The sequence below is a fragment of the Macrotis lagotis genome, chromosome X (assembly GCF_037893015.1).
Source record: "Macrotis lagotis isolate mMagLag1 chromosome X, bilby.v1.9.chrom.fasta, whole genome shotgun sequence".
Taxonomy (NCBI): domain Eukaryota; kingdom Metazoa; phylum Chordata; class Mammalia; order Peramelemorphia; family Peramelidae; genus Macrotis; species Macrotis lagotis.
Window position 1 is genome coordinate 595,220,672 of NC_133666.1, and position 24,311 is coordinate 595,244,982.

At 38.6% G+C, this 24,311-nt stretch overlaps 1 protein-coding gene across 1 annotated transcript in view; it reads right to left on the bottom strand.

Moving 5' to 3' along the window:
• Positions 1-11,835, bottom strand: part of CYRIB (CYFIP related Rac1 interactor B) — a 203,044-nt gene extending 191,209 nt beyond the window's left edge. Inside the window, exon 1 of the mRNA XM_074202272.1 lies at positions 11,811-11,835. The gene's annotated coding sequence lies outside the window, so the exon portion shown is untranslated. The remainder of the gene's footprint in view (positions 1-11,810) is intronic.
• Between the last annotated feature and the right edge of the window lie 12,476 nt (positions 11,836-24,311).

Here is a 24,311-nt window from a genome sequence, read left to right on the forward strand (position 1 = left end):
TGTATTCTGATAACAGAGTTAGTGATTCAGTTCAGTTAGGATGTGTTGTTTGGGGAGGTGAATAATGTGAATTATGGTTGGAAAGGCAGGCAGGAGTCAGATTGTGAAGAGTGTTAAAAATATCATGCCATGAAGTTTGCATTATAAGGTGCCAAGGAGTCATGGAAGATTTCTGAGCAAAAGAATGATATGAATAGATTTGTACCTTAGGAAAAAATCACTCTGGCAGCTAAGTGGAAGATAGATTGTGAGGGGCAAAACCAGAAGGAGGAGAAACCAAATTTAAGGCTATTAGAATAAACTAGTTGAAAGGTTAGAGATGAGGGGCTGAACTTAGAATGGTAGCCATATGAGTGGTAAGACGGTGATTGATGCAAGAGAGATTGTGGGAGTAGTAGAACTTGGCAACTGAATAGGTACTTGGAGGGGAAGGGTAGGGTGTGATGGAAAGAGAAGAATCAAAGATGACCCTGAGGTTATAAAGCATGATAATTAAGAGGATGTGGGTGCCCATAACAAAAATAAATAAGTTCGGAGGAGGCGAAAGTGTAGGAAGGAAGATAATGAGTTCTGTTTTAGACATGTTGATTTTTAAAATACTGATAGTGAATCCCATACAGAGTTAGCTATCTGGCAATTGGCAGTATGATTTAACTAGAGTTAAGGGCAAAGACTGAGGCTGAATAGAGTCATCTGCAAAGCGAAGACCATTGAGTCCATGGGAATAGATACCAAAAAAGAGCATACAAAGAGAAGATTCTCTGATCCCAGCATATAACTGTGGGGAAAAGGTACCCTTAGGGAGTTGCTAATGGATGATGATATAAAACAAGAGACTGAGAAAGAGTAGTCAGACAATTAGGAGGAGAACCGTCTCAATTGAAATGAGAAATTTCATTTGACTTTCACAACAATCCTGTTAGGACAGCAATTCCAGTTTTATTATTCTCATTTTCTAGATGTGAGAAGGGAGACTTAGGAAAATTAAATAATGTATCTATAATCACAAATTAATTAACTTGAGACCAGGTCTTTCCATTTATTCTTTCCATTATACCAGCTTGCCGCTCTATTAATTTAATGCATTTGTTCTTTGTAACTATGACCTTTCTTCACCCTCATAAAACTTCTTGTAGGTGAGTAGGGCATTGCAGTAATCCCCATTTACAGATGAAGAAACTGAGGCTCCAAGAAGTTCATCATCATACAGCTGGCAAATAATTGAGTCTCAAGTTTTTCCATGAATCCAAGTTCATTGCTCTTGCCTCTCTACATCATTTTTTGAGTCAGAGTCTGAAAAAAATATGGGGCACACTTTCCTAGACAAAAGAATTAGTTGGAAATAGGTACCTGCCCTACTTCCTTCTGCCTAGATCAAATTACCTTCTGCTTTTCTCCTCATATTTAATCCCATAAAGGAATATAACATGAGACTTAACTCATCAAAATGTCATTCCTCTGGTAACATAATTTTCAGTACACTAAGTACTTGAGGATAAAATATTGGCCTATTCTATTCACAATTACATATACAGGGTACTATAAAAGAATATTATCCATCTAGTTGATCTTAGTAGCAACCCTCACTTATTAGGCACTAACTGTGTTTACAGAGAACTAGCTCAGGGCTCATGTCAACATGGTCTGTGTCAACATAGCAAGAAGCCTGATAGTGGAATACGACACATGCCAAAATAGCTATAACAGAAAATAATACATGTCAGAATTGCAAATGAAATGCTAAGTGTAGCCTGAAACAGGAAAGTTACTGAGAAGAGGCTTCATGCAAGAAGGTAGGAATTTGTCACGCAGAGTGAGAGGGCAAAGAGGCAATCTAGACATTGGAACACAGCGTCAAGAAAATATGACAGTGAGTGGGGAAGCAGAATAGAGGGGATAGTATCTGTAAGGTGATATGAGATAAATTTGGCAATGCAGGGAGGTCATAGAATGTGGAAGGACTTGAATACCAGGTACAAGAGTTTGAAATGGACCCTGCAGACAGCTGGGAGCCCCTAAAGATTAGATTAGCCCAATGTTCTACTCATAACATGAACATGGAATTTTTGAACTCTCTAGGCTAAGGAGTTCCTTTTAATTCTTGGCTAGGCTATCTGCAGTGATGCTTATCTTAATGAGATGCCAAACATATCTTATAAAACCACCACCCTCCTCTACACAATAGATTCAAGAAGATTTAATCTTTGTTAGTTAATCTACAAAGGTGTTTTTCAAACTGTTCTGTGGAACTCCAGAGTTCAGGGTAACTTTGGGGTTAAGGGAAAGAAGAGTGGGTCTGTTGATTCATTTCACTAAGAATTTTTTAAGCAATTAATGAGTGCAAGACCATTTGCATTATACACAATTTGCCTTCTAAGAACTTTCCATCAAATGCATGCATACAAATTTCTGCTATTAGGGAGACCTGCTTAAGTGTAACAGAAAGGTCCAAGAAAAGTGCCCTGAGATCATATGAGAGAAGAATTGGTTTTGCCTGGAGGTGAGAACTCTTCCAAGATGCAGATTCTGGGAGTCTTTTACTTTCTATTGGTCAGTGAGAGATCAGAAGGAGACACAGAGAAGGTGCCACATGGGACTTAGGCCTTGAAGGGAGGAACTTTCACAAATTATAGTAATGACTAATATTTAAAGTAGTGCTTATGACATATTAAGCAGTATGTTAAGTGCTTTACGATTCTTAGCTAATTTGATCCATGTAATAACCTGGAAGGTAGGTGCTATTATTATAATATCACTTTTACAGATGAGGAAACTGAGGCAAACAGAAGTTAAGTGTCTTGTCCAATGTCACATAACTAATAAGAGTCTGAGACCAGACTGAACTCAGGTCTTCTTGATTCCAGGTCTAGTATTTTATCTCTTGTACTACCTAGTTGCCTATAGATGGAGACCGACAGGAATCTCATTCTCTTCATCATCATCATCATCATCATCATTATCACTGTTATTATCATATTGTTGTTATTGTTATAATTATCATCACTATCATTGTTGTTTCCAGTAGTAGTTCTAAAGCTTTTTAAAAACAATTTTTATTTTTTGTTATTTTGAAATTGTCACACACAAGAAACACGAACACTTCCCCATACAAAGAAAAAAGAGAATTGTCTATGAAATCATATATCTCTGATATGTACCGCTTGCTTAATATATACTAATATTATACTAATATACTATATATTTAATATATACTAAATTCTACCTGCTAGTTTCAAAGCTGTCTATTTCCCCTTTCAGTGCTAAATCTGAAGGTTTGCAAAGCACTTCAGATACAATCATCTTCATTTTACAGACAAGGTAATTGAGTTTTGGAATGATTTGCCTACAGTTACTCAGCTAAGTTTCAGGGTCAATATTTGAACTTGGTTTCCTCCTGACTCCAAGTGTAGACTTTGTTTGGCTATATCATGTTGCCTTTCATCTACCACAGTGGCCCTAGGGTCTATCAATCTTTAATATGACTACTCCCTTACTAAGGAAGTACCTTCAAAGTTATTTAGACCAACCTTTCCCACTCCCCAGCAGGACTCCACTCTGTACTGTCCTTAACAGGGTCACTATCCCACTTCTATTTTGGACAGTTAATAATAAGCAAGAAGCTAATAATATTAACTCATGTGTACTATTTTTTTCGATCATTATTAATGAGGTCTTTAATGTATTTTTCTCACAAGTCTACAATGAAGTGTATTACATGTGTTACAAGTATCATTACCCCCTTTTTTATTTATAAGAAACCAAAAGCAAAGAGGGGAAATGACTTACTCAGGTTCACATAGCTAATAATTATTAGAGCCAGCAGGAGAAAGGGCTGAAAAAATTTACCTGAGCTGTGCTAGGCAACTTTCCTTTTCTTTCTTTTTAATCTTTGTAACAAATAAAGGTAAAGGCTACATTTATAAGATATTTTTAAAGGTATCAATAAAAGTAAGATACATCTAGTTGATATAGATAGTTATAGATAGAATATTTTTTAAAAAATAAGTGACACAAGATATACTTGTAAGAAGACGTGGTAACAGGAATACCAATACTGACCAACAGAAACTGTATTTGTAGAGCTATAGTGTTGGTACTTATGGATCCATTAGAATTAGGACTCAGTATCCTTCCTACTATGGCACACCACACACACACACACACACACACACACACACACACACACACACACACAGAACTTCTTAATTTACCTCTAAGCTGCCTAAGCAAGTTTATACCCCTACCCCATAACCAAATATGATGCCTTTTGTTGCTGATTCCTGTCTTAGAGAAAACTTGGCGAGTCCATTCAGGGGGTCAGGCTGGGGAAATAGAGAAGGGACAGGGTCTAGGATTACCTACCCAAATGATCCCAGCACTTTAACATATGATGTCTTCCATCTTCAAGCTACTCTGACCCTTCCCTTCAGTGACTAGTTGAGCTGCTAAAGGTCTTGGGGAGACATGAATAAGCTAAGGACTTTGAGGGATTTTTAGTTTTGTGAACCTAAACTTGTAGTTCTTTGTTTGATAAGAGGCAGGCAGTATGGTAAAGAGAATTTGTAACCTGGAATCAGGAGCTCTGGGTTTGCAGTTCCCTTCACCTCTGTTTCCTCATCCTTGCTCAGCAACAATTTCCCAGATACTCCCCCACCAACCACTTCACAACTTCTCTACAACTTGGCAGATAGCCTTGAAGAATCATTGTGGCCAATGAACTCAGCAACCTAAGGTGAAGTTGGTGATGAGCCTCCCTAAACCAAACTAGACTGGCCTAACACTTGAGAACATAGCATCAATTCCACATCACAATGAGAAAGACTTTGTTGGAGAAGGACTTTAGTGCAAATGTCTGTAGAAAATAGGGATAGTAACATATTCTGCCAGCCTCAGAGGGTATCATGGCAAAAGCACATTGCAAATTTTAATGTATTACAGAAATATGAGTTATCATTTATAGTTATAGAGGAGTGTTTAAAATAGTTTAATTAAGAAGTGGGGGGTGCAGAAGGACCATGAGTGTGGAACATTCCTTAATACTGTTAGATGTGAATGTGTTGGATAATTTTGCTGAAGAATTTTTTAAATCATTCTTTTTAATTCTTCATTATAAGAGATGGCTATCTATCTAGGCAGAGGAGAAGGAAGAGGAAAATATTTGGTGTTGAATATAATCTAAAACAAAATATATCAATACATTTTTAAAATAAGATTGAGTCAAAGGATAGGATCTCATGGTATGAGAGTTAAAGATTGGATCTATGATTTCTCTGCCATGGGAAATTTCCAAATGAGCAAAATTCTTCTACCAATAGAAATCAGCACCTACTCTTAGAGAGTTGCTTAAGAATACTGAAAAGATGAATGACTTTTCCAGGGTCACACAGCCAGTATGAAGCAGAGGCAAGTTGTCCAGGCTTGGAGGTCAGCTCTCTATTCACTATCCTTACCTGCTCTCACAAAATCAGACTATACAAGGTAGGGGAAAAAAAGAAAGAAAATGACTGCAATATGTGTATATGTATTTCCTCTAGCCAAATATAAACCTCTTGAAAGCAAGAATTTTTTCATTTTTCACTTTTGTCTTTTTATACCCAGTTTCTAGCACAATGCCTCATACAGAGTAGGTACTTGATAAGTGTCTGCTGGTTGAATATTTTATTTGTAAAGTGGCATAAACCTATGTCAATGGGGGGGGGGACTTGAATTAATGGATATGTTTTTGTTTTCATGAATAGTTTTTAGTCCTGGGAACTATGGAGAACAAAGTGCTGTAAGAACAAAGTAGGGAGAGGAGGAGAGTCAAATAGATAAGACCACAGCAGGCCATGGTGTTTTGGGCAGGGTTTCACTTCCACAGAGTCCCCAGAGTTCTCCTTCAGCTCTTGTTCTGATTAGGATTTTAATTGGGAGAAGAGAAGCCATAGTGAGGAAGGTCTCCATCAGTGTCCAAAGTCCCTCTTTCCTGCCCCAATCATGATCAACTAGGTAGATTTCAAAACAAAAACTCCAGCACAGCACAATACTAAGCTTGTCATAGTCTAGAAATTTTACATAATGTTATTCCTGTGTCCTTCTTTAGCTCCTGCACCTTGAGAAGAACAAGTGAAACACTGCTCTCAGAAAGCTACAGGCAAATAAAGCAGTGAGGCCTAGAGAGAAGTTTCTTCTTTTATAAACTGAAGAACTTGGGCAAAAAGAATCTCCAAGGTTCCTTCCAACTTTAAATCCCAAGACTTATCTTGACCAGAGAGTTGGATCTGAGGGAACACCAGGAACTAAGCCATGAAACCACTCAATAAAATTCCTAGAGGGCAGGAAACCTCACAGCATCAGCCTGCCAAGATGTCCTGGTCATCTAGGGATAATGTTACATGCCAGGCACATGGGGGCTGGATCTAAGGGGTTCTGGAAGCTGCTGGATCAGAAAAGCCAGAGGCAAAATTGGGACCCAGAAATGTCAGGAAATGAAAGGGACCTTAGAGTCTAGTCCATTTCATACAGGAAGAAACTGAGGGCTAGAAAGGAGGAAGTGGTTTGCCTGGAGTCACATAGCTTGTTAGTGGAAGATGAAGAAACTTTGGTGTGATTCCCTTCCCCTTTGAGAAGCCCCTTTCACTGTCTTCTTTACTCTCTCAAGAAACCCAGTGCTAACTCCACCCCTACCCACGGCTCTGAGAAGTCTTAGTCTTTTAGACCTTAGTAGTTCCTTGGCTCAGGGATACTTGAATTTTAAGAATTTTAAGCACTTTATATGAAAGCCTTTGTTTTTCTCAAATGATTGTCAAAAGGAAGAGGTTATATAACTATTGTAACTAAGAAAGGAGAGTGGATTTGGAGATAAAATATGTGGATTCAAATCCTGATTCTGCCATTTTTTATACCGTATAGCCTTAGTTAAGTCACTTAACCTCTCAGTGCCTCAGTCTCTTTATCACCAAGATGAAGAGATAAAAAAAAATGAAACCTTTGAGGTTACACAGCAGAGTTAGCTGACCATCAAGCCCTCACCTGAAAATGAAAACTAAGTTGATCTCTCTAGGTCTGTCTGAAAAAATATGAGGTTGGAGCAGATGATTTCTAAGATCCCTTCATACATTCATTCATCAGTACTATTTATTTGCTAGTTTATTAGAATTAAAACAAAAACTACCTGCCTTCAAGGAGATTATTCTACTGGGGTAAACAGGCAGACCAGTTAGGAAGCAATAGTACAGGTGACAGATTATAAAAAGCCTGCAATAAGAAAATAGTAATCATGTGAGTGAAGAGAAAGTAACAAATAGGAGAGATGCTGTGGAGGGAGAACTAATGAAACTCAGCAACTGATTGGATATGGAAGAGGGGGGAATGGTAAGTAAGAGCCAAGGATGACCCTGAAGTGTATTGAGAGGACCAGAAAAATGTTGATACCCTGAATAGAAATAGGGGAGTCTGGTAAAAGGCATACTTAGGGAAAAATATAATGAGTTTTGGACATGTTAAGTTTGAGATGTCAATGGAACATGGTTCAAATTCTTTTTTTTAGGTTTTTTTTGCAAGGCAAACAGGGTTAAGTGGCTTGCCCAAGGCCACACAGCTAGGTAATTATTAAGTGTCTGAGACTGGATTTGAACCCAGGTACTCCTGACTCCTGGGCCGGTGCTTTATCCACTAAGCCACCTATCGGCCCCCATAGTTCAAATTCTTGAGGAGGGGGTAGACCCATGACTAAATGTGAAAGATGAATGATAATCTGCCAAAGGAGACTAAGAAGAAGACAAACAGAAGAGCCAGGAGAAAACAATTTCAAAAAAGTCACTTCTAGCATTTTATTTCTAAGATTACTTAACTCTCCCCACCCTTCTTTTTTTTAATCTTTTTTAACTTGAGATCTAAGATTTACCAATAAGACAATTTATTCATTCAATAGGCATTTATTCAAGAGAGAGAGAATGCCATGAAAGCTAATTCTAACATTCTATTTCCAAAGCCTTTTCAACTGAACACTGATGTTCTCTGGACCCTTTCAGCTGTAATATTCTATGGTCTATTATCATTTCTAACTCAAACATTCTATTTTTCTCAGCTAAAGATATAGGATTCTAAGAGCTACAGGTATTACTCATATTCAAGACTCACAGAAAAGAAAGCATGGTCCTGTGCCCAAATCAAATCTATGGGATTCTAGATTCTAGGCCCCACTTCCATCAAAAAAAATGAATCAATAATCATTTTACTAAGAACCAAGTCTGTATAAAGTATTGGTCCTGGAATAATGGTGGAATATAATGAAGTATAGGGTATGATACCTACCCTCAAGAATCTTCCAAATCATTAGACTTTCCTGTTCCTACTGAGTTATCTATCCACCCACCTTTATCTCAAGTTGCTGTCAGGATAAACTAAAATACAGATCAAGGGCTGAACACTCTTGAGGTTGTCATAAAAGGAGCCACTGGACATTTCCAGGAATCTGCCATTTTCTCTCTAAGACCCTTCATTTGTGTTCAGCTTCTGACAGAAGGCAAATATAGATAGGAGAGGAACTGTTTTAAAATGTACATTTTTTCTGGGGTTTAAATGATAATTTAATTCTTCTAAGGGATTCAGATCATCTTAGGTATTTACAAATCCTATCCCTGGAAACATCTTTGTATTTTAAAATTAGGTTATCTCATAGACTAACAAACACAACAATCTTAAAAGCAAATAAACAAAATTTGGAATGAAATCTTTCTCAACATGGTGGGGGGGGTGTTGAAGTATACAAACAAACAAAAGAATCATTGTTACAGTGGATTTGGTCATGATCTTATCTCTTTCAGAAATTCTCCTTTAAAGAAATCTTCCCTACAGATGTTTAATTATCTGTGTATTTCTGAACTTTGTGTCTTCTGTCTTTGGAGCAGATGTGAGCTCATCAGTATTTGGAAAGGGAGAAAAAGAATCAATGGAACTGAATGTAAACTCAATGATTCCCCAATTTACTCCCCTTGAAATGCTCTTATACAATTATCTTTCCATTTTGAACATGTTTCATACCACAGTCAGTTAATAATCAGTTTGAAGAAAACCACATCACATTTTGAAAATGCTCATGGTTATTCAGAGAAATCATCTGTAGGAAGACTGGGAACAAGTTATCTTAAGGAGGAACTTTACTCAGTTGTCTTGGGAGTAATAGAGGAAAAAGTATATGAAGGAGGCTGAATCATAGAATCAATGATTACTAGAGCTGGAAGAGACCTCAGAAATTCATCTAGTCATGGAAACATAAAATTAAAATCCACAAGAAACTCATGTAGTGCAATCTCTTCCTTTTATATATTAGGAAACTGACAGCCTGGTGATTTAAGCTCAAATCTAATAATCAAAATATTCAAGCCTCAAAGATAAGTGAAAATTTGTTTCAAAACCATTTCATAACTCTTACCACCTTGGTTGTTTTTTTTTTAACTCCCTTGGACTTATAGTCCAACAGTTGCTAAAAAGTCAACTAATTAATTCAATTATTTTATTAAGCACCTATAGATACATAGCACTTTATCAGGGACAGTAGAAAATATAGTAGACAGTAGAAAATATAAGAAAAATAAAGGGAAAAATTCCTGGAAAAAGAAGGCATTCATAAAATCATAAAAATGTCAGAATTGGAAATGACTTTATAATATAGGCTATCAGCCCTGGAAAGAACTTAAATAGCATCTATTCAACCCCCCTTATTTTACAGTTGATGCTATTGAGACTTAAAGATGGAGAGGGACTTGCCTAAGGTCACATGAAATTGTGTCTAAATCTCCTGAAACCTAGCTAGTCTAATGGTTTTTTCCAAAACATCATTAAACTTCTTTGCCTCTCCCTCCCCCCCCAACAAACAACATTTTTTAATGTCCCTGCAAGGGACAGCTAAGTGGTACAGTGTGTAGAACACTGGCCCTGGAGTCAGGAGGACCTGAGTTTGAATCAGACTTCAGATGCTTAATAATTACCTAGCTGTGTGACCTTGGGCAAGTCACCTAAGCCATTGCCTTGCAAAAAAAACCCAAAAAAGATCTGCAGAATTCATATTACAATAATATGTATTATTGAAAGACCTTTTCATTACCTGGTCAATTAAGGGAGAGCTCACCCATCACATTTTAGCTTTCTCAGTATGCCCTTTCTCAGTAATACCCTCTCCCCTAGTGGGAAATTACCTCTGAAGGCCCAGGCAGTCATCAAAGTGACATTTCCCTTTCTTTCTGCACCCAAGGCAATCTTCTAGGAACAGAAGTCTTATGATTGGAGGCTAAGCTGTTTTGCACAGAACCATTTTATTTTTTTTTTGGCAAAGGTAATCCTCATCAGGATGGGTGGAGTTTACCATATATGCCTGTGCTGAAAGAGGGCTGGGGGAGATTAGGGGCTGTTGAAGCAAAGAAGCAAAAATGCTTCCCCCTTCATTAATAGCATCAAACTCAGCTTTGCCCCTGATGAGAAGCCAAAAAACCAAGGAGGATATAGCAAGCAAGCACACCACCCAGTTCCTCTTCCCCACCCCCACTCCCACCCCCACCCTGCTCCAGGGCATACACGTTTCAAAAAATACCCGTGCACTTAGAAACCTACAGAGGAAGCAATTAGAAGAAAACCCCAAAAGAGAAAGATGTGATGTGTATATCTTACATGAAGCAAAGAAAGAAAGATAGGGGAAAAAGAGGAAAGAGAAAGAGACAAAGGAAGAATGAAAGAAAAGAAAAGAAAAAAAAGAAAGAAAGAAAGGAAGGAAGGAAGGAAGGAAGGAAGGAAGGAAGGAAGGAAGGAAGGAAGAAAGAAAGAAAGAAAGAAAGAAAGAAAGAAAGAAAGAAAGAAAGAAAGAAAGAAAGAAAGAAAGAAAGAAAGAAAGACTAAAAGTAAGGGAAGATAGAAGCTTAATAAATAGATGGATTGTTTTACTATGAGGAAGTATTCAGATCCAGGAAGATATTTTTTCCCCCTGCAGTTCCTTAATTCTGACTCTAGCCTTTCAACCCCAAATGGAAATTATATCTGGAGGGTACAGAATGAAAGAGGCAAAAATAGAACAAACAGAGGCCTAAAAATTCCTGCCCCAGGTCCCTCCATTCTGCTACGGGCTAGTTTTGTGACCTTGGGAAAGTCACTTGACTCTCTTAGCTCTTGGGTTGGAAAAGACTGTTCAGCTTCCTTCTCTGTGGAGGGAAAGGTTTGACCTCCAGGATTTCCAAGGTCTCCTCCAGTTTTAAAGATTCTAAGAATAGATGGATCCCTCGTCGCAAGGACTAGCCTGGTCCAGAACCTCCTCCAACCAAGTAACCCATCACCCTCACTTGTCATGATAACCAGGGCTCCAGGGCCCTCTTCTGAGGTCCCACCGGCTCCTGAACTTGCCCGGAGCTCTGGCTGCTCGCCGCAGCTCTAGTGCCACCCCCCTTGCCCACCCGCCCCTGCCCCGAACCCAGCAGTCCCCCACCCCCGCCCTTTTCTGGAGACCCCTTCTGGCCCTGGGCGTGCGCGGCTTCTTTGGAACGTGCCCCGAGGACCCTCTAGAGGGAAGGAGGTCCGGGAGACTGAGTCCGGGAGGGCAGGGAAGGCGAGGCGAGGCGAGGCGAGGAGAGGCAGCTCGGGCTCCCACCGGGCGGAGGTGGCTGCCCGGCGCAGACGTGTATGTGGAGTGTGGGCAAACCTGAAAATCCCTCTCTCCTGACCCCTCCTCCTCCCCGCATCCCTCAGAGACCTCCCTCCCTCCGCGCCTGCAGCCTTCCCACCTTCCCATCGATTCGGGCAAGTGCACCAGCGGGAGGCACTGAGCCGAAAGGTCACTCGCCTACCTTGCTCTGCAGAAGAGAAGGGGACAGGAGGGAAGGAAAGCTGCTGCCACGGATGCTGCTGCCACGGATGCTGCTGCCACTGATGCTGCTGCCACGGATGCTGCTGCCACGGATGCTGCTGCCACGGCTGCCACCGCTGCTCCTTCTGGATTTCACGTCACCCTCCACAGGTTTGCCAGGCGGCCGCAGCAGCAGCAGCAGCAGCAGCAGCCGGGGCCGGGGCCGGGGCCGGGCGTCTGCCAGCCGCACCGTGGCGAGAAATAACTATAAAAGGAAGAGACACTTGGAGGGAGGAAGAGGAAGCCCTGTTTACCTTTGAAAAAACCGAACCGCCGGCTCTTTCACAAAAGGAAGAAGCCCCAAGCGCCTCCCCCTCGGCCGGCTCCCCTCTGCCCGGCGGGCAGCTTGAGTCTGACCCGTGGCCGCTCAGACCCGCTGCGCCCGTTCCGAAACCAGGCAGGAGGGGACAGACCGCAAGGATCGGCGGGCAGCCTGGAGCCTGAAACCTGGACTGTGAGCACCCAGAGGGGGGCTACTGGGCCTGGTTTCTTCTCTTCATCCCCATCCCCTAGCGCAGAGGAACCGGCTCTGAATGCATTTAAAACTGAATGTCCTATGGAGTCCCTGAGGAACTAGAGACAAGCAGCCGGGAGGTCTGAATTTGAATTCCGCCTCCGCCGGGTGCTGGACATAACTGCTACTTACAATGAACCATCCTCAGCTCCCTGGTCAAATGAGAGTGCCTTTCTCACCTCACATGATTTTTGTATCAAATGAGAAGATGGCTTTTATCATATGAGAAAATTGATTTTATGCCATTCAAATGTAAAAGATTACTTTTTTTTCTCCTTCTGTGAAAACATATGGAATGTTAAAGCTGCAAGAGTCTTTTAAGGTTATCCAATGCAGTCACCTTCATTCATTTTACAAAGAAGAAAATAGAGGAAGGGAGTCAGTCTTCAAACATATATTGTTGTTATAATTCAGTTGTTTAGAGTCTTAGTGACACCATGCAGTCCAGGCCCTTTCAGCCTCCACTCTCTCCCACAGTCTGTCCATCCCTTTCTCATTGTGCCTTTAATCTTTCCCATTAACACACACACACACACACACACACACACACACACACACACACACACACACATTATATCAAGTCCAAGAGGGGAAAACCATTTTACTTCAATTTCTGGAAATTAATCTCTTATAACGGTCATTTATTTATTTTTTTCCCAATTACATGTAGAGAGAATTTGCAGCATTCATTTTTATAAAATTTTCTCCTGTCCCTTCCCCCTCCCCAAATCAGCAAGCAATCTAATATAGGTTATACATGCACAATCATGTTAAAATATTTCCATATTAGTCATACTGTGAAAGAAGAACAAAAGGGGAAAACCACATGAAAGAAAAAACAAAAAAAGAACAAATTTTTAAAAAAAGGAAAATAGAATGTTTTGATCTGCATTCAGACTCCATTCAGACTCTGGATGTGGATGGTATTGTCTATCAAAAGTCTTTTAGAACTGTTTTTTTTATCACTGTATTGCAGTCCTTCCAACTATCTTGATAGCTTATAGATTATCTCTTGGTTACGACCAAGTTTTCCCTATCTATCTGAATACAATTCTTGTACAAGGTTATTCAAGTTCAAAGCCTTTTCAGCACTTAGTATTTAAGGTTTATGTGTAATTCATTGATTGAGACATGTCCATTCAGTTAGTTATTTAGTCTAAAATGGGATGGGAAGGTTTCAACCCAATCCTTCCATATGCATTTTGTATCTCCTTATTATACAAGTTCATGTTGTCTGCCTTGACAGAAGGTAAGTTCCACGAGGACAGACTTTCATTTTTGTTTTTTTATTTCCAAAACCTTACATTTAGTGAATGTTTAATAAATGCTTGTTGAGTGAGTGGCCATAGTATTCCTATATTAGTATGCTTATCTTGGTGTATATCTTTTTTTTTTTAGGTTTTTGCAAGGCAAATGGGGTTAAGTGGCTTGCCCAAGGCCACACAGCTAGGTAATTAAGTGTCTGAGACTAGATTTGAACCCAGGTACTCCTGACCAAAGGGCTGGTGCTTTATCCACTGCACCACCTAGCTGCCCCTCCTGGTGTATATCTTATGACTCCAATTAGATTATCATTTTCTTAAAGGAAAAAAGCACACCTCAAGTATATTCTTACTATCTAGTACAATATATGGCAGCTATAGGACTTGAAATCAGGAAGCCACATCTCAAGTTCAGCTTCAGAGACTTACTACTTGTTGATTCTGGGCAAGTCACTTAACCCTGTCTCTTTAGTTTCCTCATATATAAATTGAGCTGGAGAAGGAAATGGCAACAGTGTCTCTCCCAAGAAAACCCTAAATGGACTCAAGAAGAATTGAATAAAACCAAAACAACAACAAAGCAATTTGCTGAATCAATGTTCTGTGATCTGATTCTTTTGGAGATGTTTAAAGTGGAAAGTCCAGCTCATTTTGTGCATCAAAGGAGAAAATCTATGAGAGATTTTCACATGAGGTGAAATGACAATGCTAAGAAAATTAGGCTAATCTATTTTGGGTTATTTAGATGAATTCCTGGAGCAGTAAAAGTAGTAGCTTAGACACCACTGAAGTAAAAAGAAACGATTCACCACAGAACCAACCTTGCTAATAGCAAGAAGTTGTTATTATTGTGGTTTCAGCAGTAGAGTATGCAAACTTTTTAAGCAAAAAGCAGTTCTTCTCAATAAATATGCAAAAGTCCTTAAACAGAATGTTGTTCCCTGCTGAGCTGTTCCTTTTTTGAAAGTTAATTTTATTATTTGTGAAAGGTAGCGGAATAACCCAGAACCTCTATTTTTGTCCTCTTGCTTAGTTTTTTTGCAACTATGCAGACTTCTCACTCTTTCCTGATAAAAGTAAAAAAAGGTAACACTCCTCATTATTCAGCCATAAATCTTTCTGAAATTTCAACCATGAAGAACATTATGCAAAACCAGTTGTAATGTTTTTATCTTAAAAACAGCTGTCACAAAAGTCATGCACTCCCATTAGGAGATTATCCTGTTCCTCCTACTTGGGAGAAGGAAGAGAGGAAGACCCAGTGTAGTGGTGGTAAAGTTGGGGTTCTTTCAAGCTACACATTGAAACTTTGTGACCCATACCAACTTAGATTGAAGCAACTGCAGTTATATATTTTGATTTTAAAGTATCAGAGGTCAGGACTATGAAGAAGATTGGTTATCAAGTGAGTAAATACTAGGCCAGGGACAAGAAGCAAATTTAAAATAGGTAATAAGCAACATCCAAAGGCTAAGTCAGCATAGAGTCCCAGGTCAAAACCAGGTTTCTAATAAGAGAGTTATAAGATAAATCAAAGGTAAACAAACTATGAGTGATATAAAAAAGTTTATAGTTTGTTACTCACCACATGTTGAGTGTATTTATAAACTTTTACACCAAGGTATTTTGTAGTCTAGTCCTTCCATCTTGTTTTTTGAGATAAGCTCCCACCTTCTGCAACTATACCAGCAAAGAGAGGTTGCTAAACCAGGGCTGAAAGGATTGCTGTTTTGCAATCATAGACTCACTGATTGAAAGAACTGACCTATGAGAAATAATCTTCATTCCCCTCGCTTTACAGATGAGAGGAAGCAAGACAGAGAGGGAGACAGACTTGCCCAATGTTCCATTTAGATAATTACCTATTAAAAACCTCAGAACTATATGTGAACTAAGGTAATTTAATATGTTTGGTTATGTCATTTCTCTTTAGAGATTGTAATGAATTAGCACATGAAAAATGAGTTATTAGTGATGGGAATGGGTGCTATTTGAAAGTGACCTATTGGGAAGTGACCAAAGAGGAAAGTGAAACAATCTCCAACATTAGCACAAGGCTATTTCATATAGGGGCAAATAGCCCACCCTAACATAAGATGACCCAATCATTAAGAAAAATAAGTCATTATATGGGTATTTAACCAAAGGAAACTGCCCCCTTTTGATCTCTGTAACTTGCCTCTTGACTCTGTAAATGTGTGAGGTCTATCCTTACCCCCATCCCATAGACAGACCTTATTTTTGTTGCCTGCCCATTCTTCCAGCAACCCTAGGTCTCCAAGAGATGCTATCTTTCCCTCCAATATACCCCTCATTTTTTTTCTTCTACATCTATACACAATGATATCATCTGTGATCAAAATGGGGGAATGTGTCTAAGTGTAATAATAATTACTATAAGTTTTTCATTACTATATTCCTGGTCAAAGTTGATTTTCTTAGCTATTTTGAGGAATGGAATGTGTCCTCCTTTAGACTTGGAAAGGAGTACTTATCCTGCCCTCCTGGTGTTTAAAACTTATGAAAGAATGTGAACCCCCTCAGGTAAGATAACATTTTACTAGGATGATTCTCTTTGATATCAAATAATAGAATGATCTCCAGGGAAGTTTGAGGTTTTGTCTACTCTTATTATATTCTCTTTCCCGCCTCTTGTTGCTATATAAATTTTCTTATCTCCCTCAGACAGTGGCCTCCATCTATATTTATTTAATAGTAAATACCAGAGAATAAAGCTTCATGTCTAATCCAAAACAAAGAAAAGAAAAACAAATTGTGTTAAATATTAAATGGGATATCAAGGTCTGGGTTTTATATAGTTTTATAAAGTTATTTTTAAATCAAAATAGTTTATAATAAAGTCCTGGGGGCTTAAAGTGAGGATAAATTTCATTTGTTTAGGGAAATGTTCTTTTGTGGAACTCTACATTCTCTCATGATCTCAGTAATTAAATGGAGAGCCTGTTTCTGTCATGATAAGTTCCAATCTAATCCAATATTCATTTTGCAGATGTGCAAACTAAGGCACAGAGTGATTCACACTCATACAGATAGAGTGAGGGTTTGAACCTAAGTCCTCTGTGTCTATCATCTGAACTTTTTCTATTGTATGATGCTCTTTTCTGAGATCCATACCCACATCACAAAAGAAAAGTTTACCACACAAAATGCCTATAGAATATTTCTACCAATTCTGTAAGATTCTACATGGAGGTCTCCTGATCTCCAAAGAACAGATCTTTCACCACAGATTTCCCTGTCCCCCATCCAATGTCCCTATTTTTTACTGTGTCACCACAAAAACTCCTTTGTTTGTTATTCTTTCCTTTCCCTTACTTTTTAATATATAAATTGTTAACCATATCCCATTTGAAAGGTCAAAAGGTGAGGTCAGAAAACCTATGGTATAAGGAGGACAGCAGTACAAATGGAATATAAAGTTATTTATTGAATGAAGGAATGTCAGGCTGAATCAGAACAGACTCTAACAGAGGGTGGCACACATTTTATAGTAGAAGTGATATAGAAAGCAGGCTGTTATGGTTTCCATAGGAATTAACAGTCATTTGGGATCTCCATGGAGGATGTGAATTGTTTGGATTCACCAAGGTAAGACTGAGAGTTGTTTGAAGTTTCTATGGAGATTTTCTCAGGAAACAGACTCAAGTGGGCAAGGGTGAAAACCAGACTTGGATCTAACATTCCAGCCTTTTGTTTTAATTTTTTGGAATTAGAGTTAATTAGGGATTAGGGTAGTTTAGGTGGGAGAGCAACTATGGGAAGCTATGTCAAGGGAAACTATAGGAGACTGATGAGCACATTTAAATTGTTTCTAGCTCAAAAGGGATGGGGTATCAGAATGGATAGGAGGCTTGCTTCAAGTAATGGCCCAGTCTTTGGTGGCTGCTTCCTGTTGAAGAGGGATGATATAGGGCATGCAGGAAGGTCAGTGGTGGCTTGCAGATCAGAAAGAGGTGGCAGCTTGATCTAGGGAAACAAAGTATGGAACAGCAGGTAAAATTTTGTTTTGAGAGAGTCATTTTTGCATTAATATTATATGAAAGGACCTAGAAAACCTTTGAACAGTAAGGAGTATTCACAAGGGTCACATGTATCAATGGTTTCATAGAACAAAATAGAGACAAGTAAAAACAGAAGCACCAAGGGGGTACTTAGAGAAAGTTATCAAAGATAGGCATTTTCCTTTTGAAGAGAAAGCAAAGGTCTTCAACTTTTCCTTGATATACGCAGTCCAGAGTCAGTGTTTGGGAGTTGATAATATGCATGCAACAAGAGCAGAAAGGAAAAACAGTGATAACAATACAGAGAAGTATGGATAACAAGATAGTATTCCATGACTTTAGTAGCTGAATCAAAGTATCCAGCATACATCATGTAATAGTTACCCAATCCAGGCAGCATTGGTCTTATCAATATCCAGGGAAACACTTCAGGGTACCAGGGCATATTGTGCATGTCTTTCATTGGCTACCTGCTCTGACTGTGGAAATCTGCTAAAGAGAAAAAAAAACTGGAACATGATTAAAACAAAATCAATTTAGTCTCTAGTAACTCAACACAATGTACAGCAGGATCAAAGATCCTTAGCTCTGTTTAACTTTAGGTAGGTGTCACAGTTAGCAGTCAGTCATGCAGTCATGGCTCAGGAATAACCAGATGGGCAACCACTCCTTTACAAAGGAGCACCATGGGGAAACTGAGTCAGAAGGAATCTGAATGGGCTGAGGCCAAAGATTGTCTTTTCAGACTGTTTCTGGACACTTGTGACAGTTAAGGTTCACATTTCCTCTTTGTAACTTGTAACCTTAGCCTGTAGAAGTTCTTAATACTCCTTCAGGCAATGATGCCTTAAGTCAAACCTTAAAATAAAATTTACTCCAAATAGCAAACTCCACCAGTTACAACTTAAAGGGCTAGATACAGTTGTTTTCTTTCTTGGGTCACTATAAGCAAGAGAAGTTTCCAGTTCAAGGAAATATAAGAATTTCACTTAATAATTATTACTTGCTTTTATTTTCTTCTTATACAGTTTAATTTCTGTTGGTGTAAAGACAAAATCATTAGAAATCATTTCTGTATTAAAGAGAAACTTGTAGGTGTGGGGCAAACCAGGTTCACTGTTTAGAAATCGCATGACTAAAGTTAGTTTATTTCCCAGGGCTAGTTGATCTAGTCCACACTGAAACAACAAAGACCTCAAAGAAAGGAGCTGGGTTTGTTGTCCCTGTCTGCCTATCCATCTGTTCTGTGGTGGGTTATGATCTTTAACCTTTAGGTTTCAACTTTACAACAAACAATTGTAGATATGACTTCCTCTTAACTTTAAGCAAAGATAGAAAAGTTCCAGATAGTTACAAAACTGATAAATAGCATAGCTGATTTAAAAACATTTCTCCATTGAATTTTCTTTCGTTTACTGTCTTTAAATAATAATAATAGCTAACAAGTTAACAAATTTCCAATCCATTCGCTTCACCTTTATCACTAGGAATAATGTCAAATTTGATCTTCAAACTGAAAACTTTTGATGATCTATGATTTAGATATTTCTAAAAATCAGTTTTTCTTCATGATCTACCACTCAGGATTTTTGCATTAGCTTCCTTTCTCTCATATCTACTCTTTTCTAATCCAATCAATCCTGAATATTGTTGCCACAATAATCTGTCTTATTCCTAAATAAAGTCATACCCTCTTCTAAGCTCAAATTTCTTCAAGGGTTCCCTCTCATCTACTTTCATCTAAGCCATTTATCCTAGAATTCAAAACTTTCCACAACCTGACAACTTCTTTCTTCCTTCTCTACTTCCTTCCCTTCCAGCTCCTTCTCTTATTATGCCCCTTCATGAACCCTGGTCTCTAGCCCATCCTTCTCTCCTTACTGTAGCCAGGAATGAAAGATTATTGTGGCAACAATATTCAGGATTGATTGGCTTAGGAAAAGAATAGATATGAGAGAAAGGAAACTAATGCAAAAATCCCGATCTTCTTAAGAGAAGAGGATTTTATTTTCTGATCAATAAATACCAATTTAGGGGCAGCTAGGTGGTGCAGTGGATATATCGAGCACCAGTCCTGGAGTCAGGAGTACCTGAGTTCAAATCCCACCTTAGCTGTGTGGCCTTGGGCAAGCCACTTAACCCTATTGCCTTGTAAAAGCTAAAATAAATAAATACCAATTTCTAAAATAAGAAGTCATATGTACAGGATGTCCCAAAAGTTTTAGTGTAGTTTAAAGCTTTAATAACTTATATGTATGTAAATGAATGTATTTATAGGAATAAACATACATGAATATAATAATATACACATATGGATATATATTTTAAGATTATACAAGGTTAAATAACAGATATGGTTACAGAAATAATTTTGTTCAGTGCTTGATCTGCTGAATATCAACACTAAACAGTAGATTAAACCTGGAGTTGTATATTCATCAAGGATGTTCACTGTTTTATAGAGGATGCCTTGTAGAATCCAGATGAAAGCAAGATTCCCTATAAATCATGAGGTTCTCCAGACCTTTCTATTTACCAGTGGCATTGTGTTTATTGAATCAAGCTCCACTTCAATAGGAAGACTTCTCACTGAAACCCACATCACTAGAAAGATATTGTCCTAACAAGCTGCATAGAAAAAGCCAAGTGGACAGATCTATTGTCTAGCCTTTTCATGAAATTGGATGGGCAGCTCCAAGGTCATTGCTGATGGACAAAGAGCTGAATGTGTAATTGGTTAAAGAGGAGGAGAGCAGGCTGGATCTTATTAGGTTCACAATCCAAGCTGCTTCCAACAGAAGCACTCATCTTTTAATTCTAATATTCTCCTAGTGAAACTATGTAGCAGCAAATCATAGAACATCACCAAGTCTTTTTTTTTTTTTTTTTTGCAAGGCGAACAGGGTTAAGTGGCTTGCCCAAGGCCATATAGCTAGGTAATTATTAAGCGTCTGAGGTCGTATTTGAACTCAGGTACTTCTGACTCCAGAGCCAGTGATCTATCCACTGTGCCACCTAGCTGCCCTCATCACCAAGTCTTTAGTGTAATAACTGCAAGTGGCCCAAAGAACAATGGAGAGGCAAATGTAAGTACATTCAGGTTGCAGCACATTGCCAAGAAGGTCTTAGAAACTTGCATAGGAGAACTGGTGTAAATATATCAATGCATTCCTGGAAAAGGAGTGGAGCAATTTTGTAATGACAGATAGTGGTAGTGGATTGATAGCTACTGAAGGGTTAGCATGCTATCTGGAAAACAGTTAAAAGTACTAAAGGAAGGCTATCAGGTTTTAGGGTGAATTCCCTGTGTATGATGTGCAGAAAATAATGGATTAGTAATGAAATATGAGGGTATCTAAGAAATGATTATGAAGAATCCAGAGGAACCTGGGAAGAATTATATGAGCTAATGCAGAGTAAAGTAAGAGGCAGGAGCACAATATATAAGAATCCAAAGAGAAAAGTAAAAAGAATACTGAAAAGCAACTGAAGTCAGAATCATAATAATGTTTGTCCTTCATTATTGAAGACCACAACATCAGGGAGGTGATGCCATGACAAGCACATAAATTGGATTTGAATGAAGGGGTTGCTGTGCTAAGTCACCAGTCTCACTTTCTCCTCCAGAGCCATCTGGATCCAGTGTCCAGATATGAATCAGGAGGACTGGAGATGACCCTGGATATGAGGCAATCAGGGTTAGGTGTTGCTCAAGGTTACACAGCTAGAAACAGTCAAATGTCTGAGGCTGGATTCAAACTCCTGACCTCCTGACTCCAAGGCCAGTGTTCTGTCACTGTACCACCTGGAAGTCAGAATCAAATAATGATCAAAATTAAATTCAGAAGCAGCTAACTAGGATAAATGGCTTAGATAAAAGTAGATGAAAGGGAGCCATTGAAGATTGACATAGTTGCTATATTGTCCATTTTTGCTTGAGTTTTTTCCTTTGTGACAAGAAAGAGGGTGAATAGATATTGGGGAAAGTTCACAAATAAAACAAACAAAATGTCAGCAAAATCCAAGAGAAGAGGGAATAGATAGGCTGAAAGTATTGTTAGAGGGTGCATTCACCCTATACTGAATATCATATATACTTCAAAAGGAGAGTCTAGAAAATAGTCATTCTCCAAATTAAAGCATCTTTGAGATACCACCTCATACCTCTCAGACTGGCCAATATGTGCAGAAAGGACAATGTTCAATGTTGGAAGGAATGCGAGAAATATGGGACACTAATACATTGGGATTTTTTTGTTGTTCTTTTTTGTTAATTAAAGATTTTATTTATTTTGAGGCTTACAATTTTTCCCCTAATCTTACTTCCCTCCCCCACCCCCACAGAAGACAATTTGTCAGTCTTTACATTGTTTCCATGGTATACATTGATCCAAATTGAGTGTGATGAGAGAGAAGTCACATCCCTAAGGAAGAAACATAAAGTATAAGAGATATCAAGATCAGACAATACGATATCAGTTTTTTTTTTCTAAATTTAAGGTAATAGTCATTGGTCTTTGTTCAAACTCCACAGTTGTTTCTCTGGATACAGATAGTATTCTCCATTGCAGAGAGCCCCAAATTGTCCTGATTGTTCCACTGATGGAATGAGCAAGTCCATCAAGGTTGACCATCACCCCCATTTTGCTGTTAGGGTATACAGTGTTTTTTTCTGGTTTTGCTCATCTCACTCAGCATCAGGTCATGCAAATCCCTCCAGGCTTCCCTGAATTCCCATCCCTCCTGGTTTCTAATAGAACAATAGTGTCCCATGACATACATATACCACAGTTTGCTAAGCCATCCCCAATTGAAGGACACTTGATTTCCAATTCTTCGCCACCACAAACAAGGCTGCTATGAATATTTTTGTACAAGTGATGTTTTTACCTTTTTTTCATCATCTCTTTAGGGTATAGACCAAAGTAGTGGTATTGCTGGATCAAAGGGTATGCACATTTTTGTTGCTTTTTGGGCATAATTCCAAATTTCTCTCCAGAAAGGTTGGATGAGTTCACAGCTCCACCAACAATGTAATAGTGTCCCAGATTTCCCACAACCCTTCCAACAATAATCATTATCCTTTCTGGTCATATTAGCCAGTCTGAGAGGTGTGAGGTGGTACCTCAGAGAAGTTTTAATTTGTACTTCTCTAATAAATAATGATTTAGAGCAATTTTTCATATGACTATGGATTGCTTTGATCTCCTCATCAGTAAATTGCCTTTGCATATGCTTTTACCATTTGTCAATTGGGGAATGACTTTTTTTTTAGGTTTTTTTTTTTTCAAGGCAATGGGGTTAAGTGGCTTGTCCAAGGCCACACAGCTAGGTAATTATTAAGTGTCTGAGGCCAGATTTGAACTCAGGTACTCCTGACTCCAGGGCCAGTGCTCTATCCACTGTGCCACCTAGCCTCCCCAAATGACTTTTTTTTTTAAAAAAATATGACTCAGTTCTCTGTATATTTTAGAAATGAGTCCTTTGTCAGAAACATTAGTTGCAAAGATTGTTTCCCAGTTTACTGCATTTCTTTTGATCTTGGTTACAGTGGTTTTGTCTGTGCAAAAACTTTTTAATTTTTTTTTAGGTTTTTTTGCAAGGCAATGGGGTTAAGTGGCTTGCCCAAGGCCACACAGCTATGTAATTATTAAGTGTCTGAGGTGAGATTTGAACTCAGGTACTCCTGACTCCAGGGCCAGTGCTCTATCTATTGTACCACAGCTGCTCCAAAAAGCATTTTAATTTAATGTAATTGAAATCATCTAGTTTGTTTTTAGTGATGTTTTCCATCTCTTCCTTGGCCATAAACTGCTTCCCTTTCCTTAGATCTGACAGGTAAACTAGTCCTTGATCTTCTAATTTGCTTATAGTATTGTTTTTTTATGTTTAAATCCTGTATCCATTTGGATCTTATCTTGTTATAGGGTGTGAAGTGTTGGTCTAATCTAAGTTTCTTCCATACTAACTTCCAATTTTCCCAGCAGTTTTTATCAAAGAGAGAGTTTTTATCCCAATAGCTGGACTCTTTGGGTTTATCAAACAGCAGATTACTATAATCACTTCCTGCTATTGCACCTAATCTATTCCACTGGTCCACCACTCTATTTCTTAACCAATACTAGACAGTTTTGATGACTGATGCTTTATAATATAATTTTAGATCAGGTCAGGCTAAGCCCCCTTCTTTTGTACTTTTTTCATTGAATCCCTGGAAATTCTTGACTTTTTATTTCTCCATATGAATTTACTTACAACTTTTTCTAACTCATTAAAGTAATTTTTTGGAATTTTGATTGGTATGGAACTAAACAGGTAGTTTAATTTTGGGAGAATTGTCATTTTTACTAATACATTGTTGGTGGAGCTGTGAACTCATCCAACCTTTCGGTTTTGTTTTTTGGGGTTTTTTTTTTTAGGTTTTTGCAAGGCAAACGGGGTTAAGTGACTTGCCCAAGGCCACACAGCTAGGTAATTATTAAGTGTCTGAGACCAGATTTGAACCCAGGTACTCCTGACTCCAGGGCTGGTGCTTTATCCACTACGCCACCTAGCCGCCCCTCATCCAACCTTTCTGGAGAGAAATTTGGGATTATATCCAAAGGGCAACAAAAATGTGCTTACCCTTTGACCCAGCAATACCA